The 19,220-nt window shown below is 34.0% G+C and overlaps 1 protein-coding gene across 6 annotated transcripts in view; it reads right to left on the reverse strand.

Moving 5' to 3' along the window:
* JMJD1C (jumonji domain containing 1C) overlaps positions 1 to 19,220 on the reverse strand; it is a 330,895-nt gene that overhangs the window by 89,258 nt on the left and 222,417 nt on the right. For 5 of the 6 annotated variants that reach the window (XR_007410126.1, XM_025434455.3, XM_025434457.3 and 2 more), the window contains exon 3: positions 2,964 to 3,077. The gene's annotated coding sequence lies outside the window, so the exon portion shown is untranslated. Of the gene's footprint in view, positions 1 to 2,963; positions 3,078 to 6,997; positions 7,016 to 19,220 lie in introns of those variants that run through there. The other variant, XM_035715285.2, reaches the window with a different exon arrangement.

Consider the following 19,220-nt stretch of genomic DNA (forward strand, 5'->3'; position numbering starts at 1 on the left):
CTTCAGTGACCTAATTAATATACATTGATTATATTATCTGTAAGATGGTTGGTTTGGTTTTTCTCCTCATTCAACTTTCTTTCCAAAATACTGAAAAGTGTAATGATGATTGGACCCCAACTCCCCAACTACATGCCACCTAAAAAAGGGGTCAACTCTAAAAAAAGATCAACTCTAATATGTGGCATTTGATAATTCAATGCATTGAAATCAGAGGTAAGTACAGATTCAAATCAGTCACCTAAAAGTGAAATGATCTGTATTAATCTTGAGTAACTGGTTTCCTAACCATTACCTTAACAATATGCTACTATTCTGATATGTTAAAAAACAGGGCTGTACAACTTTATTAAGGAAATTAAAGGGAGCACACTACTATAGAACAAAATGCTAAGGACCAAGGAGAGGATGGTAGGTGGGAATTCCCACTACAAAAACATTTACTGAGATTCATAGCAAGCATTTGTGTGAATTTTTAAAACAAAAGTTATGCGTGCCCATCATTCTATTCTATACACAAAGGCCATTTCTTTTTTTCTTTCTTTTTTTTTTTTTTTTACAAAGGCCATTTCTAATGAAGGCTTTCCCTCATCACATTTAAGAAGTCTATAAAGGATAATTAACATCTAGATTCAGAAGAAATTGTCTCATGAAATTTTAGAAAGTGAGAAAAAAAACAGGGGAGAGCATTTTAAAAATGTGTTCAATTTTTCCCAAACTCCGTTTGACTTACATAGGGTTACCCTAAAGTTAAGATATGTCAAGACACTATTTACAAAATCTATGCCAGTAACAGCTGCCATGTTTAAGATGCCAAGGAATTTAATGTACTGTTTGGACAAGTGGTTACAGAAAAGCATTCTGGGATAAAGCCACTCTAATTACATGAACTCTAAAATTGTTTCCTTTATCGAGAATGTAGCTATATTTCACAAACTCATTTAAATAAATAAATTTGAAAAACTAGACTGAGCCATCTTAGGTCTCTGGAGCATATATATTTTCACTTGAAATGTTACAATAAGTGTATCATTTACATACTAGAGAAATATCTTTATATTTTTTAACTTGATTAATAGGAATCTAAATACATCAAAATACATATTAAAAAGCTCTATTGTACACCATCTATTACTTTTGAAACTCTTAAATTCTAAAATTAAGGTATGCTGCATCCCTAAATCAAGTGCTGTTAGTGTAATTCCTTCTGATTTTCTAGAACTGAGAACTCACATTTGTGAAAGAGAAACGGTTAAAATGTCAAGAGAATCATTCCACTTTTAGAAGGTTGAATATTCTTCCTGGCTAGAGATCAACCTGCCTATACTAGCAGAGCAATACAAATAGCTTAGTAACAAAGACAATCATACAATTCACTAAATCAAGTAAGACTTTAGCTCGCTGCCTTTATTTTTTAAATAAAATGATATAATTATCAGAATCTAAAAACTTAAAATGCAAACCAAACAAAACACCTTATAAAATGTTAGCATATTCTTTCAATCATTATAATTTTAATAAACATGTTGTGGAGTTTTAGGCCACCTGGCAAAAAGAGTTTATTTTTAAAAATAATTTCTACATAATGATTTCACTTCTCTAAATCAATTCCAAGCTGAAACTTCCAGAGTGCTGCTAATCAGCAACCACAAAATTAAAACATTAAGTGTTAGAAGGTTCCTTTGATTTTACCTAGACTCACCCAGTCTAATTCCCACTAAAAGACTGTTAGAAATGAAACAAATTATAATAAGGTCTATAGTAAGCTAAATGGCATTCACAATTAAAAACAAAACAAAATAAAACCCAAGGGAAAAGCTCTAACCTCCAATATTAAACTGGAACTTGCTATGAATTTTTAGCTATAAATATTGTAAACAAAGAGCAAAAGCTAACAGCATTAAAACTAGGCCATTTAATGAAATAAGAAAAATAATGTGAGAGGACAAAAGCACGTCTATGTAGACTTCAAATAAACATTTAACTCAGGGAGCTATAATCTCATTTTAGTAGATATAACAGAAGAGGCACATAACTGCTCTAATTCCCTAAGTATTATAACTCCACACACAACAAATCACTGCTAATTAACTCAAGCTCTTGTTCTTTCCATGGAAACGATGCCTCTACATTTTATTTTCGGAAAACAGTAACTATTCTGAAATGAAACAGGAGTATTGACTTTCAGCTCCATTTTTAAAAAAAAGTCAAACTAGTTCACTCATCCTTTCTTTCAGTTCAGTTACCATATTATTTTAAACCCTTAAGTAAAAAACATATAAAAGAGTTAAGTCAATCTGAAACCCAAATATACAAGGAAAACAAACCTCTGTGCATTTTTACTTCTATCTTAAAAAATTAACTGGTAGAATTCAACTAGAAATTTAAAAATTCATTTAGTCTACTATTTTTGAGGACTTTCTTCACATGACTTAAATCTAAAACCCTATTAGGAAATATTTTTCCAATTAAATGTATTTGTATTTAAACTGCAACTGGGAACTAAAATATAGAAAATGAACAATTCAATTAATGACAATCTAAAGGAAACTTCCGACTTAAAAAGAACTATTACTGTATGCATACAGTAAACACTAATCTCCCTTAATTACATTAATTGACCCACTTCTTAACCTTTAGAGCTAGAGACAAAGGTAATTTATACTAATATCTAACCAGTTATTTTCTAACAATGAACATTATTTATAATGGCAGGGACTTGATCTTGCTAGCTTGTGTAAGTATTCTCAGTGACAAATGTTGCCTGGCTCAGACAAAGTTCTCAGTACATAAATCTGTTGATTGGGTAAATTAACCATTCATTCTATAATCAAAATTTATTGAATGCACTGGGTTCCTTATATGCCTAGATGTTAGCTTGAACTGAATATTTAAAAGAATATCTGATTATCAGTGAAATTTAAAGATTAGCTAACTTTTAAAAGCAACCTAAAATTTCTTACCTGGTAGGGTTGAAAGGCACTATCTTCAGTTAAAAAATCCAGTTGTTTATCTACAAGGAATTCTACCGCAGTGATTGAACTGGGTATACTTTTTTCAACCAGGGGTTTGAAAGTCTGGTGAGAGGAAAAAAAAATTCATAATGGTTATTCTCTGATTTTATACTCAAATACAAAGGGCATATATGAATATAACGTACAAATGTCATTATCACAGTGATTTTAGGATACCAATTAATATTTTCATATTATAATCTAAATGCTTTTATTCACACAATAAAATATTTTATATTAAAAAGGAATGAAGATGTAGAATTTGTTTATTTTTAAAAGGATTTAATCAAGTATACATATATAAAAATTTCTTTTTTTTGTATAAAAATTTCTAAGATAAAAAGAGAAATTGCTTCTGAAAAACTCAACTGACTAGGAGAGCATATTTACTCCAACTCTTTTTAAAAAAATTATTACGTATTAATTTTTATAAAAACAGAGCAGATATAGTTCAGAGTTGTTTTTTTTTTTTTTTTCCCTAGCTCATTCACATCAAGGATTTTAAATGATCAGGATGCATCTGGTCTTTTAACTCCACCCCACGTGCTACCCACCCCCGCCCCTGCCCCTGCCCCAAGCACAAATAAAAATCCAGCTGCTTCAGTACGAGCAGCATGGGGGAAGGGAAAAGGAAAAGAAGGAGGTAAGAAGTATTACAGAAAACCTACCTCTCAGTCCAGATCTCTACTACTACTCTAAAAATCAAACAAACAGACAAACCAAAAATGAGGGCTGGGAGGTGGGGGATCCATGGTCATTTTGATTATTTTAAAGAAGACTCACTCATCTTTTACATAAAGGAGTATACTCATATCTTGGGGTGGGGTGGGAGTAAAGGAGGCAGAAGAGGAAGAGGAAGAAAGGAAACAAAGGTACTATGTATGCAGTTTTTAATTACTGTCATACTTTCGAAGCAGAAGCAGCTAGAATAAAAACCAAGAGTCACATCCCTGATACTTTACTAAACTTTACATAGAATAGCTTTAGTATAAAATAATCTAAGTGTGGAAAATGGAATTAACAACCAACTTAGTTTAATAAATTACCTATATTAACATGGAGAAATTTTTCTTGCTACAAGCCAACTTGTGTGACCATTTAGATACAAACCAAAGCTTTTGGCACAGACAGTATAAATCCCCAGGAGATTGAAAGCCATTGTGTTTACCCCTTCTCTTATTATGTCTTAAAGAAATCTAACATCTTGTTAATCACAACTAATTCACACTCTGGGGAAAAACTTTTCAAGATATGTAGTTCAGAGTGGCTCTTAAGGAGTTAATTTCTGTATTTAAGAAATTTCTTTTTAAAGCTTTCGATTCATTGAAGAGTCTGTAACAATGTTTTTGAAAAAGCTAAAATTCATGAGAAAAAAGCATTTAAAATATGCCTTATTTCTATACTACACCATGAACTTAATATCTTCTTTCCTAAATATAGCATGAAAAAATTATCTTACATCCCCACTTATTTTCAGTATCTATGATTAGAAAATCTAACCACAGTTAAGTTCCTCCCTCCCCAGTCCCAAAGCTAACCTTTTAAGTACTACATATGTATCGGGAGTATTCCTATTTGGGTGAGAAATTACATTTTCAAAACAGACATTCCCCTATTACCTAGCTATCTCCTGCAACTATTGCCAACTAGCATTTTCCATTTGCCAAGACTAAATTCCTAAAATTATTTCATAAAATCCTATTATTTTACCTAACAAATTACTAAAGTTTTGTAAGAAATCCAAGAGCATTTATCTAATTTAGACTTTAAAATGTCTACCAATATGTGACTGACCTATGCAACATTTTTCATATTATATATTTGTTTAGTTTTTAGTAAACTAGAAAACACTGGCACCTTTTCAAGAAGACTTGATTTAATCCTTGAACTTTATTCAAATGCTCTATTTCTTTTCAAACAGTACCATGTCAGGTCAACTCGTGAAGGTTAACAAAAAGGTCTACAAAAGCTATTATCTAAGTGGCTAAAGGTACAATTCAATTAAGTAGGATGTGAAAAAGAAGTAAACTCCTGTCTGAGTGCCTCTTTCTTACGCAAATAATACAGGTGGTTTGCATTTCCTATGAGACCTAGTCATTTTATAATATGAAAAACATTCTTGTGAAGAAAACCTCTCAGAACTCTGCTTTTTTTAAGGTAGGTCAGAGTTCCAAGGGTAAATTTTAACAGGCCAACTAATCATAATTTAAATCACTGAGTTAGTTTAGTTTCTAGGCTAAAATAAAAAAAGAATTTCTCATTTTAAGATAACTAACTGAAAGCCACCTGGAAAAATCCAGCTATCAGAAATGTTAAAAGATTAGTTTATAAAGGTCTATTTCTGATACATTAATACTTAAAATCATGTACAAATGGAGGTCAAGAGTATATCATGCTTCTTAAAATAGTAAATAGGGCCACAACTGGCAAATTTTAAAATGTGCAATTATATTTAAGCTATAAATATGTTCCCAGCAAATGCTGATAAATACTTTTACAGTACTTGTTAAGAAATGTTTCAATATGTATTAAATAAACAACTCTGAAAAATGTGACTGTTACCACTTTATGGGAAAATTAAAGACAAACAACATATGAAACTTAAGTAGTTAAAACACTGATTTTTTTAAAGTGGCAAATCAAAGAAGTAACCATTATTATTTGTACCCAGGTTAAACACATTTCAAAGATCTACTATTAGCTTACAAATAAAAACATAAATATTTAAATAAAAGTGAACAGATCCTACAGCTTTTATGATGATTCTGTACTAAATATTTCATGGGCCTAGGTGTACTGGAATGTAAAGAAACTAGAACTCATGCATAACTAAGTAATTCAAGACTAAAGATATATCCTTCTATGAGGAACTTCCACAGCCTAAGGGGAAGCAATGAGCTACCATCTGATGAAAGACACAGTAGAATATGGCCCGAATCACAAAAAGACTATTATTCCAATGCTGAAAAAAGCCTCTGAAAATCCAAATAAAAATTACTAATTTAAAATCGAATATTCACAATTGAAAAAAACTTTTTCAATTTTATTAATGGATTAAGAGTTCTTTTAAGGTCCTTTGTCTGTGTTAATCATACTTTAAAAATAATTTAAAGCCAAAATAAATAGTTCAGAGCCTGCATTTTTAGTGGGGCCTACACCACGCTATAGGAAGAATGCTTAGAACAACTGTATCCTGTTTGGGGCTCCATGCTGCACCACATTCCATTCACATGAGGAAGAGGAGAACAGATGAGCCCTCCTCAAAAAAACATTTTTAAAATAAATCAGCTACAGCTCTCAAACATAACTCAGCTGCTCAAACAAACCATGTTAAAGCTCACATTTAACATTTAACTGAAAATTCACAGAGTTTATGTCTGCAGTCTGAGTTTCTAACAAATCTCCAGTTAACATTTTACAATTCCTTTTCCAAGTTAAAAAAAAAAATCATGCTCATTAACTACAAAAATCTGATACAAAATTCACTAAAGGAAAACGCTGAAGCAGAAAACTAAGCAACATTTTAGAAGTCAAGGTTTAGTCTACAGAAAAAAAAAAAAAAAAAAGACTGGAGTGACTTGAAAGAACAAAGTCCACATTCCCACCCAAGCAGGTCTATTGAAAAACACGATACTGTTAGAAAACAAGTTGGGGGTGGGGACTGGAATACACCACACAAAACCTTCACAAAACAAACCTCACTTCCCTTAAAACACTGTATTCTGAAAACCCTAACCTGAAACGTTTCTGCTGTAATACTTTAAACAATTAAACTCTAGTTTTTAATCTTTTTACAGTGTTATGAAATTACTACACACACAATAATCTTTTCTGAACAAATGAAAATAGTTAAAATTTCGTAAAACTAAGAAAACTAAGGCTAGATCAGTAAAAGGCAATGACCTTAATTCCTAAGGCTGAGAAGTAAAACCAAATGTAAATTAAAACAAAAGAAAAAGGAAGCAGAAAAATACAAACCGTACTTTGTTCTTTAGAATTTTAAAGTATCTTCAAATCTCAGAAATCCACGACACAGCTTTAAAGGTCAAGAAGTAGCTGACATTTCCATTTCACTCTTGAGCAGTATTAAAAATCTAACCTAAATACTTCTCTACTCTTCAAAAATCACAGGCAAATGGCTCTCAAACCAAGCATTTCTGAGCTCACTTGCAGCGTCGTCATTGTATAGGAAGAAAAGCCAAGACCACAAAACGAAGCAGAGCTGTAACCTAACAAGTCTCCGACGAGCAAATGACGATTTTCTGTCTGCTCTGGCTCAGCCCTGGCAGTGATGAGGATTACAACTCGCTCTTTGTCATCAGCACTGTGGTGTTAACGACTAAGAAATCCTGCAGCTGAAGCACTACTGCATCCTCCGATCTGGGTCAGGATAATTTCTCCCGAGGTCGCTTACATAACCAGTGAGATACTCCAAATAGAGAGAACAGCCATCCATCAGCTAGAGAAAGCCTTTCCCACTGTACTCTGCGTGGAAACACACTGCAGTAGCTTCCAACAGTGCAGACACCCAAATGAGAAAGACTACTTGGCTTAGGGCACTCTGAGAGAAGGGAAGAGGCGGTGCTCTGTAAACTGTAACTAATCCCCCGTCACAGGTGCTGATGGAGTCACTTCCAGCACGAGTCACATTACTGGTGATTACTCATTTGGCTGCGGCCATAGAGACTGGCTCATAATTTTAACAACAGACAAAGACAGACTAGTGGTGAGACTGAGACCTCAAGTTTACTGTCTCTTTCAATAAAGCAAATGCAAATACAAAGTTTTTGCTTTCCAGATTAACGAAGGTGAGAAAGCGCAGAAAACAAATAATATGTATCTCTCAAGTTGGCAAAAAAAAAAAAAAAAGTTTAAACTATTGAAAATACTATGTGTTTTAAAGTCCTTGTTTTTAGCTTAATCATTAGCTTAAAAATATACTGATATTAAAAGAAAACCAGGAAAAAAAACAGTTAAAAGCATTTTTGGAGTAACATTCTAAATGAAATCAAATGACATAACCACATAACTCAAAAGAAAAACTGGTCATATTTATTTTGGCAGACTTAAAAAAATACCCCTGAAACAACTTTATTCTTAAAAAAAAAACAAAAAACAATTTAATCTAGACAACTCACAGTTATAAAAATCTATCATTTAAAAGCATAAAATTTATTTTTCTAATGTGTTTACTAACATACACTCTTCACTTCTTTCTAACCTCAAGAGTTACGCTGTCCAATATAGTGGCCACTAGCTACACATGGCTATTGAGCACCTGAAATGAGATAGTCTAGAATTAGATGTGTGCTGCATGTGTATATACACACTGAATATGAAAAAAATGACTATTAGATATCTGTAATTGTAGAAAACATTTGCCCTATTTTTTAAATGATGTGAATGGTCATAAATACGATACAGTGTAGACATCTCAATTTTAATAAACCTAAAAATTCATGTTATTTTAATACCACACACAACCAATTCATCAAATCATATTAAGAGAAAAACCGCCAGTCACCAGCCAATGCCTTCTCTATACCTATTCCAGATGTATCAGTTTCATTTCACAGAAGACATCAGATTAACCACTGAAAAGATATTTTCAACTTAGTATATGACACACTGTATCTACAAAAAAATCTCAATCTTTTTGTTTTAAGGATGTTAGAGACAGATAATGATTATTCTAAGAATGTTATAGTAAGATTAGCTTTAGAACACTGATGGTACTAAAATACAGCTTTAGAACAAAATATTTTTAAAATAATAAATCAGGGCAGCCCCGGTGGCCCAGCAGTTTAGCGCTGCCATCAGCCCGGGGTGTGATCCTGGAGACCCAGGAATCAAGTCCCACATCAGGCTCCCTGCATGGAGCCTGGCTTCTCCCTCTCCCTGTGTCTCTGCCTCTCTCTCTCTCTCTCTCTCTGTCATGAATAAATAAAATCTTTAAAAATAAATAAATAAAATAATAAATCAAGTGAATATTACATGATACCATTTCAATAATGAATTCATAATTAGACATGAATATAAAACTTATATGGAAATAAGAGAATTCCAAATGTCATGTAATATATGAAAAAGAAAAAAACAACTGGATCAATACGGCAGATTTATTCTGAGCCCCAAACAACAAAGAAACATCAAATGTTTGATGCAGGCTACTAGATTATAAACATCACATTTTCAGTACATTTTCCACTACATTTCTACAATTTATTGTACATTAGAGAATGAGCTTAATATTTCACAGGATTCATCTTACAAGCTCACATAAATTCAAGTTTGACTATATGATATAGACTTAAAAAAAAGCTTTGTTCCTCAAGTACTATTAGTACACCACAGAAACAAACAGCAAATAGAACTACCCTAAGCTAACAATCCAAATGCCATTAAATTTATATATTCCTAGTGGCATAGAATACAATAATTTTGTAAAAATCAAAATAAGTGATATCAATAAAGAAAAATCATTTTTATTTCATACTATATCACAGTTGAATTAAAATTCTTCTCCATTATTTTAAAAAAAATACTATATAGTCAATTCTTAATGCAAACAGGTGAGCACAAAGATGCAACTAATTGAAAGCCATAAATATCTTTTTAATATTTATTTCATAATTGGGTTTGACAAATATTTTAAAAATATTTTTAAAAATGTAAGAATATGAATCTGGTCTGGTACTCTGGTAAATTTCTAATACAGATAAAAACAGTGAAATAACAATATAGAGAACCCACTTCCTAACAAGCATAAAAAGTTGCTCAGCTTTTACATCAAGTCTCCTTAATTCTCTCTTGTTTTTATAACCTCTTAGGGATGGTAGATACCACATTTCAGACAGCAAAAAGCACCATTTTGAGGAGAGCAGAATTTTAGTCCTTTAGATTGGTTGTTCTTATGGCTTATAACTTAATGGATTAAGGAAGTAAGTTGAATAGTTACTGTTAATTTTTCTTTTCCTTTTTTCTTTTTCTTTTTTGGGGAAGGAGGGGAGTTGGGTGAGGGTAGGGGGTAAAAAGTCTTTTTTGGCAGCTAAACCAGGCTAGAGGAAGAGGAAACTACTCCAGTTACTGCCCAGAAATACACATCTCTGACTTCCTTCCTTTTTAGCTGGTTTCTAGGTTACAAGCTGAATAAATCAACAGAGGTGAGAAAGTAAACAGAGGCTAAAAGGAAAGCAACACGGTACGGTATGGCTAGCTAAAGAAAATCTGTTTCTTCCAATAATGTAAGACTCTTACATGTGTAATTAAGAGTTAAAATAAATGAGCATTTTGGTTCCATTTATCTTAGGCCATGGAAGAAATAAATTCCTCACCTTTAAAGATATAAAAGCCTAAAGAAACAAGTGGATTTCTCCAAGTATATCTTTAAAATAAAACCCAAAAGCCTCTTGGTTCAATGGCCTAGCACTGTAAATATTTTTGTAGACATAAAGGTAAGAAAAGAAGATGAACAAGAGTAGTTCAGAGGATTTTAGTGTGATACGGCCTTATGTGAAGGCTAACTAGAGTCAGGAAAATACTTTTCAATGTGCCCTACTGTTCTGTAATACACAAACGTTTAACCATTGTATCGTGGTAGTGTCCAAAGGATTAACTTCACAAAAATGAATCCATGCAGAACCTCCAGGGACTGCAAAGATGGTGTAAAATGGTTCCCTACTTTCAACAGACTAGGAAGTCTAAAAGGATTTTCAGATAATATGGGCCTAGTCTTGCAGATCTTCCCTCCTTCAAGCATTCAGCACATTCATTCAATCAACAGGTATGGGATCTTTTAACGTAACAAGCACTACCTTTGGCCTAGGTATTCAATGGTGAGGAAAAGACAACCAAATTCCTACCCTAGCACACATTCTACACTTTTATTTAGCAGGAAAGAGATAAATCAATTATCATAGAAATAAAAAATTACACTTTTTAAAAAAGATTTATTAAGATTTGTTTATTTATTCATGAGAGACACAGACTGAGAGAGAGAGAGAGGCAGAGACACAGGCAGAGGGAAAAGCAGGCTCCTTGCAGGTAGCCTGATGCAGGACTCAATCCCGGATTCTGGGATCACGACCTGAGCTGAAGGCAGGTGTCCAACCACTGAGACACCCAAGTGTCCCAAAATCACACCTTAAGAACTCAATTAATAGGGGCACCTGGGTGGCTCAGTGGTTGAACCTCTGCCTTTGGCTCAGGCCATGATCCTGGGGTCCTGGGATCAAGTCCCGCACTACGGTCCCTGCAGGAAGCCTGCTTCTCCCTCTGCCTGGGTCTCTGCCTCTCTCTGTCTCTCATGAATAAATAAAATCTTTTAAAAAACCTCAATTAATAATTGGAGAATTAATGTTCCTTCCCCTCCTTTCTTCACTGTATCTTTGATATCACACCCAGTCATAAGAGGAGTGCAACAGAATGCATCCATTCTTTAAGCCTTGCAGATATTGATGACATATAGTTGAGCTAAGAAAAATCACTGTTGAGGAAACTAAAACAACATAAAAACACACTATGCAAATACACTCTATTATTTTTTCAATAACCATATGGCTGAATTCAGTTTCCTTTGTTTTGTTTTTTCCTTCTAGGCCATCTGAATACTAATAAGGCATATACTCTATACTCTAGAGTAGTTCTAAGTTTGTCATTGCGATGTTTTCTTTTTCAGAATCTCCCTGATCAGACGCACTTCTTTCCTCCCAGTATTATGAGGTTCGATTTACTCTTCAGTCTCTCAAACTTTGCAGGTGTGTGTCATTAAGATAACAAATTTTTCTTTCTATAAATAAATGAGTAATTCTAAACTGTACTTTTAGATCTGTATTTAATACCAATATTAGGACATTGTTATATTTATATACTGTCACCACATAAAGCTATATATGACTAAAATTAAATGCTTAACCTTTCTTAAGTTATTCACACTTCTTTCAAAACCACTATAAGTACTATTACTACTTACTTTAAATACAGATACCGCAAAATTCACTAACAAAGTGATCATGTTTGATAATTTACTTTGTCTCCCTAGCTCATATATTACTCTAAATACCTGATATTTTCCTTTAAAACTCTGTCAATAATGAAAATGTAATTTTTCGTGTTTTTTTTTTTTTTAGATTTTATTTATTTATTCATGAGAAGTAGGCAGAGACACAAGCAGAGGGAGAAGCAGGCTCCCTGTGGGGAGCCCAATGTGGAACTTGATTCTAGGACACTGGATCAAGATCTGAGTTGAAGGCAGACACTAAACCACTGAGCCACCCAGGAGTCCCAAAAATGTAATTTTTCTATAAATTATTCCAAAACTTTAATCTGACCTCAATAAAAATACCAATAAGATGTTCGAACTGGAAAAATCAATTTTATGCAAAAGTAAATATAATCAGGAAAGTTCTTGAAAGAAAGAGAGAAAGAGAAATATGAAGAAAAAAATATTAATGATCAGGAACTAGCCTAACAGATACTACATTTCCAGGCTCAATTAATACAACAGTGTGAAACTGGAGCATGAATCAAGAGTCATCAGGAGAGGGCAGCCCCGGTGGCTTAGCGGTTTAGCACCACCTTCAGCCCAGGGCATGATCCTGGGGTCCCGGGATCAAGTCCCACATCAGGCTCCCTGCATGGAGCCTGCTTCTCCCTCTGCCCGTGTCTCTGCCTCTCTCCTTCTGTGTCTCTCATGAATAAATACATAAAAATTAAAAAAAAAAAAAAAAAGAGTCATCAGGAGATAGTTTAGAAAGTCCCTAAATAACATCAGATAAGTATGGGCATTTAATGTAAGATAAAGGTGGATTTTCAAATCATATGGGGGAAAAAAGAATGAGAAAACTGAATAAATTCTTTTAAAAACAGAAATGGAACTTTAGAGAGTAATAATGTAATTTTTACAGATGAAGAAACAGACACAACAAGAAAATAAGTGACTGAATTTTCCTGTCCAAAATCTTTTTATAGAAGCCCTGGGACTAGAACCTGGATTTCCTAACTCAGAGCTGAATGATTTTTACATTCTAAGATGGTGTGAAAGAACTATATTGTTTTCATTGCTTGTTGGCATGAGGTGGCAAAGAGCAAAGTGTTTTGCCATCTGCTGAATAAAACTTTAAACTTTGAACATAAAATGGAGGAAAAGGAAACCAGTCTAGAACAAACTACAAAATTATATACCTGAGGGGGAAAAAAGGGTAAAACATAATAATTTATATATTTTTAATATGCTTTAATAACATTGATGTTACCTTTCAGGAAGAATAAGCAGGATTAGAAAAAAAAAAGCAATTCAACATGAAAGGGTTTTTCAGATTGTGTTCATAAAAAGAACACAGGAAGACGATAAACCATTAATGGTTAAAAAGAAAAAGAATTCCTATTTTGTTAGTTACTTCTGTCAAGAAAATTATTTTTAATATGGCAAGTGTAAACTAGAGATTACAAATAAACTAAACTAGAAAAGAAAGTAGAGGATTCGTTTTAAGAAACCAAATTAGTTTTCCTTATAAATAACATAATTACATTAGAGATAATTTGGAAAACAAAAGAAATGGGTAAAAAGGACCTTCTACTTTTAACAGTTCAGAAGTAAGTAGACTTTTAACCCCCCTTTTTTTTTTACAAGTATATTTGCTACCAAGTTTCAAGACACAATTTAAAATGAGCAGCCTGGGGCAGCTGGGTGGCTCAGCCTTTGACTCGGGTTGTGATCCTGGGGTTCTGGGATCAAGTCTTGCATTGGGCTCTAAGGAGCCTGCTTTTCCCTCTGCCTAGGTCTCTGCCTCTCTCTGTCTCTCTCATGAATAAATAAATAAAATATTAAAAAATAAAATAAAATGAGCAGCTTATAAATTGTATCTTGAAACTCATTACATCACCATTCTTTAAAATAGTTGCCTAATAAAAACTTAATCAAGTAAATGAGCACTGAATTTTATTATGCATTTTCTTACTGTTGGATATTTAGACTTTTATTATTACAAAAAATAAGACAATCTTCATGCTTTTATTAACTAAAAATCCAAGTTTATATGGGTTCAAATAAATTACATGTTAGCATATTAACTTGACAGATATAAATTCAGAGCCATTACTGATAGTCTTTGAAAAAACAAATCAAGGCACTGTCAAGATATTACAGACAGGTATCTATTGATATAAAGGAGGAAAGGAGCAATTCAGAAACAAATTATATGCTAGTAAACTGGAACTCCAGCAAAACCCTAAGATGGATAACCAGAATCATAAAAAAAAAAACTAATAAACAGTGATTACTAAGAGCAAATATACTCATTGAGAATAATTTGTCTTTTAATAAAAACAAAGATTACTTTCATCAAGACAACCTGCAATAGGAAAGGCAATGAAATATGTGCCTGGATGACAGTTTTTGAAGCTGGTTAAAGGAATGCTAAATAACAGTACTCTTTTTTTAACCTATATGTTTAACCTGTACCTGTACTGTTTCTAATCATCTTTTGTCTTACATACTATTACATGAAGACTATCTTTATTTGCAAATTAATAAATGATTCAAAAAGAGAGGCACCAGTCCCTTGAGGTCTTGCATTGGTCATACTATCCCTGAATATCTTGTTCAATTTGAGAAAACATGAGAAATAATTACAAACTGAGATGTGTAAATGAGATTTAAAAATCATGGATTATTAGGATTATTTAAACAAAAGGAGAATGTCTTGCTTGGAGAAGAAGAGGACAAGTAATGATTATTTACAATTATTTAAAGTGTTAGGTTATTTGGAAAGGAAGGATCTTGTGTAAGTAAAATTCAAAAGCCAATTCTAGCTCAGCACAAAGAATAAAAAAATTTATAATAATTAGGGATCCCTGGGTGGCGCAGCGGTTTAGCGCCTGCCTTTGCCCAGGGCGCGATCCTGGAGACCCGGGATCGAATCCCACGTCGGGCTCCCAGTGCATGGAGCCTGCTTCTCCCTCTGCCTGTGTCTCTGACTCTCTCTCTCTCTCTCTGTGTGACTATCATAAAAAAAAAAAAAAAATTTATAATAATTAAACATTACCATACCAAAGCAGCCTTACTCATGAAGTAGTGAGCTTCCAATAACTAGAAGCAATTAAGAAAAATCTGGATGAACACTTGACAAGTGTCAAGTCATTGAAAGATCCCATTTCTGGCTGTGGCAAGGAGTGATTTACAAATATTAAAGATTCTTTCAAATTCTAAGATTCTAATACTAATACTGTCTTCTTTAAGCCATTTCCTTCATGTTTATGAGCAAAGTGAAGATAAGGAAGATTAAATCAAAATTTTCATAAACACTGCTTCTACTTTTGCATATCTTAAAGCATAAAGGGAATACTGTCAAATGTTCATGTATCATTCAGATAAGGTGGAAGAGCTAAAAGTAAAAACTAACTTCTCTCATATCAGAATAAATTAAGCTAACCAAGGTTTGTACCACTGGGCAGCAATAAAACTACATGGGAGACTTCTACAATATGGGATTTCTGTAATCCACAGATCCTTTACCTCTTATGATAAAAAAGCAAACGTAATTTTGTGGGAATGGGAAATATTACAAAATTAAATGAACCCAACCATAAATGCAAAGCATGTATTAAAAGGATAATAATCAAAATCACAGAAGAAATTCAAAGTTAAGCTAAAATATGTCTTATAGTTTTGCGTCCTGTCAAGCATACCATCTCAGAAAGTAGGGTATACGCCCTAATGTTTGCATATAACAGATTTCCTGGTCTTTTTTGTTCTAAAACTAACTTAAAAATGTATTTTCCAATTTTTCTTAATCATTTCACTATTTGTACTTTTGAAAACTTGAATAGAATATCTATTTCTTTACTGGTTTTATTCATTTCCGTCTGGCAAACATCTATTTCTTGTACAGCACAAGTCAACAAGGCTCTACAATTATTTCACCATTACCTTCTTGTTTGTCAAAAACTCTGATGTCAGCAACAATCAAGAAGCTGAATTTTTCAACGAATGGGGGATTCACAAATTCCATTAAGCATGATATGGTAATTATTTTACTTCTTTAAAAAATTAATGCTTTTTAGGTAATGATGATCATGTATGCTAAGTACCACTTAGATTCAAAATATAGTTAATACCAAAATTATCCAAGTTTCAACCGTATTTCTTTAATTATTGATCATTTATGCCAACATTTTGACAGTTATATCAAAATACTGCTATGCAAATTTAAAAAACTAAAATGGAAGAAAAAACTTTACATAAAGACTTTCATACTGAAGTGTTTTCTTTCAATTACCAACAAATTAATGATTCATTTTAAATGAACTTTTCTTCTTTTATAACATGTAGTATAATCAAAAGTTATAGTACGTGCTCACTTTAGCAGCACACTCTAAAATTGGAACTAAAGTTATATTGCAAATGAGTACAGAGAAGATGTAATTTCAGGTCAATAACCACTAATAAAATTTCTATACACTTCCTTTAAATACTTCCCTCCCCTCTAAAGCTCTAAATTTGCTTAATTCAGGTCAGTTCCTGTTTCCCCTTTAGAGGGACTTTCCCTCTAAAGGATAAGGCAACAAAAATCCCAAATCTAACTGGGAAAGGAAAATATTGAGGCCCATTAATAATGCCCAGAAGCCTTGCTTAAGTTTATCTGTGTATAGAGAAGAAAGTTTCAAAATTAGACTCTTCATGGATAATCAAGATTCCTTCCAGGATCTTAGTTTCCCTCAAAGTTTGAGACAGACTAGAAGCAGTCTGTGAAAATAAACTTCTTTGGGACTCCTGTGGATTTAGTAGTGCTTTATAGCTTTTCAAACAGTTGCTTTTTCCTTGGGGATTTGAAAGCTTCCCTGCACTGACAACTTGACCACCTGTTACAGGAGATTTTTAAAGAACAATAAGTTTTCCTAATTTCAGGAATCCTTAGGATTATATATTTCCTGCTTTCCATCACATTTAGGTCAATTTATATTTTAATGTTTTAACTTCAAGCTTTATTCTCCTTGGCCTTGGAGAACATAAGCATACTTTATTTTTTATTTTTATAAATTTATTTTTTATTGGTGTTCAATTCGCCAACATACAGAATAACACCCAGTGCTCATCCCGTCAAGTTTTTATTTTTTAAATCTTTTATTTTTTTATTTATTTGAGAGAGAGTGAAAGAGGCAGAGACACAGGTAGAGAGAGAAGTAGGTTCCATGCAGGGGAGCAGGGGGATTGGAGTAGAGAGACAAACAGACTTCCTGCTGAGTGGAGAGCTCAATTCTGGGCTTGACCCCAGGACACTGACATCAAAACCTAAGCCATAATCAGAACCTTTACTGACTGAGCCACCCGAGGCACCTTGAGCATACTTTAAAAGTTACATCATTTAGTTACAGAAAAAAACTATTTTAAGTGGTCATGGAACTATGCAGTTTTCTACTCTCATAGGAAAAAACAGTTGCTACTAGAAAAGCAACTGTTTATGAAACCAGTTCATCAATGAATGGATCAACTAAAAATGCCTGTGTACTTTCCATTGCCATTTCCTTGACCAGGAAGGAGTCTTCTTTACTATTCTCTTACAGTGGTGAACTAGATTGAGCTTTGTTATGCCTCATTATGTTTATTACTATATTAACTGGTGAGGAAATCTGAAAGGTGCACTTTGCTTCCAGACCTTGATGCTGAAGGCACAGAGTAGTTCAGCCAACTAGAACAGTGGTTCTCAAAGGGTAGCCCCTTGTCTGACAGCATCGGCAATAATAAGCAACTAGTTAAAAACATGCATTATCAGGCTCCACCCCCCACTACCTGAAACAGGTAACAAATTGTGTTGTAACAAATATTTTAGTAATTCTGAAGCACTATAAAATTTGAGAACAAGTGACTCAACAGTGACTTTTTTTTAATTAGAGAGAAAAAGGAAGAGGCAAAGGGAAAGAGAATTTTTTTTTTAAGATTTTATTTATTTATTTATTTATTTATTTATTTATTTATTTGAGAGAGAGAGAGAGAGGTAGAGACACAGGCAAAGAGAGAAGCAGGTTCCATGCAGGGAGCCCAATGTGGGACTCCATCCCGGGACTCCAATCATGCCCTGAGCCAAAGGCAGATGCTCAACCACTGAGCCACCCAGGCATCCCGGGAAAGAGAGTATCTAAAGCAGGACCCACTCTCAGCATAAAGCTGGGGGCTCAATCTCAGGACCCTGAGATCATGACCTGAGCTGAAACCAAGGGTAAGATACACAACCAACCAAGCCACCCAGGCACCCGAAAGCAAGTCTTCTTAATCTTTTTGGAGTTGAGGAACTCTCAGAGTCTGATAAAAGTTATAGCTCTCCCAGAAACACGAAAATACATAGTTTTGCATCACAATTTCAGAGGTGTCAGGGCAGCCCGAGGGGTTCAGCGGTTTAGCGCCGCCTTCAGTCCAGGGCATGATCCCGGAGACCCAGGATCGAGTCCCACGTCGGGCTCCCTGCATGGAGCCTGCTTCTCCCTCTGCCTGTATCTCTGCCTCTCTCTGTGTCTCTCATGATAAATAAATAAAATCTTTAAAACAAAATAAAACAATTTCAGAGGTTTCCAAGATCATCTGGAGAATCTAAGAATACATATTACTAAGCTTTAACCTTGAAGGACTACTAAATCAAAAACTCTGAAGATGGGGTACTGTACTTATAAGTATTTTTCAAACAATATTTAAATCTTTTCTATACTGCCTCAACATTCCCACAAACAAGTTCTAATTACCCTGCCCAGGTGACCAGGTACACCAGGTTGATAAGGCTGGCCCCTGGCTTACAAATTCTTCCCATCTTCCTCTATGACCTAGTAACGACATTAATCCACACATCGTTGTACTCTCTCTTGGCTCCCAATCTACTGGTTGAACCTATTCCCTTCTGACACACAATGACATTATCATAGGACCTATGAATATAAAAAACTTTGTTTTCCTGTGCCTCTCCTATGGTCTCCTCTTGTGACTATACCTGACTGAACATCACATAAAAGAACACAGGACAAATGAAGGAATCCTTAATTTTAAAATGCTATCTTGGGATCTCTGGGTGGCTCCGCAGTTTGGCACCTGCCTTCAGCCCAGGGTGTGATCCTGGAGACCCGGGATCGAGTCCCACATTGGGCTCCCTGCGTGGAGCCTACTTCTCCCTCTGCCTGTGTCTCTGCCTCTCTCTCTCATTCTGTGTCTCTCATGAATAAATA

This window comes from Canis lupus, chromosome 4, assembly GCF_003254725.2.
Source record: "Canis lupus dingo isolate Sandy chromosome 4, ASM325472v2, whole genome shotgun sequence".
NCBI lineage: Eukaryota > Metazoa > Chordata > Mammalia > Carnivora > Canidae > Canis > Canis lupus.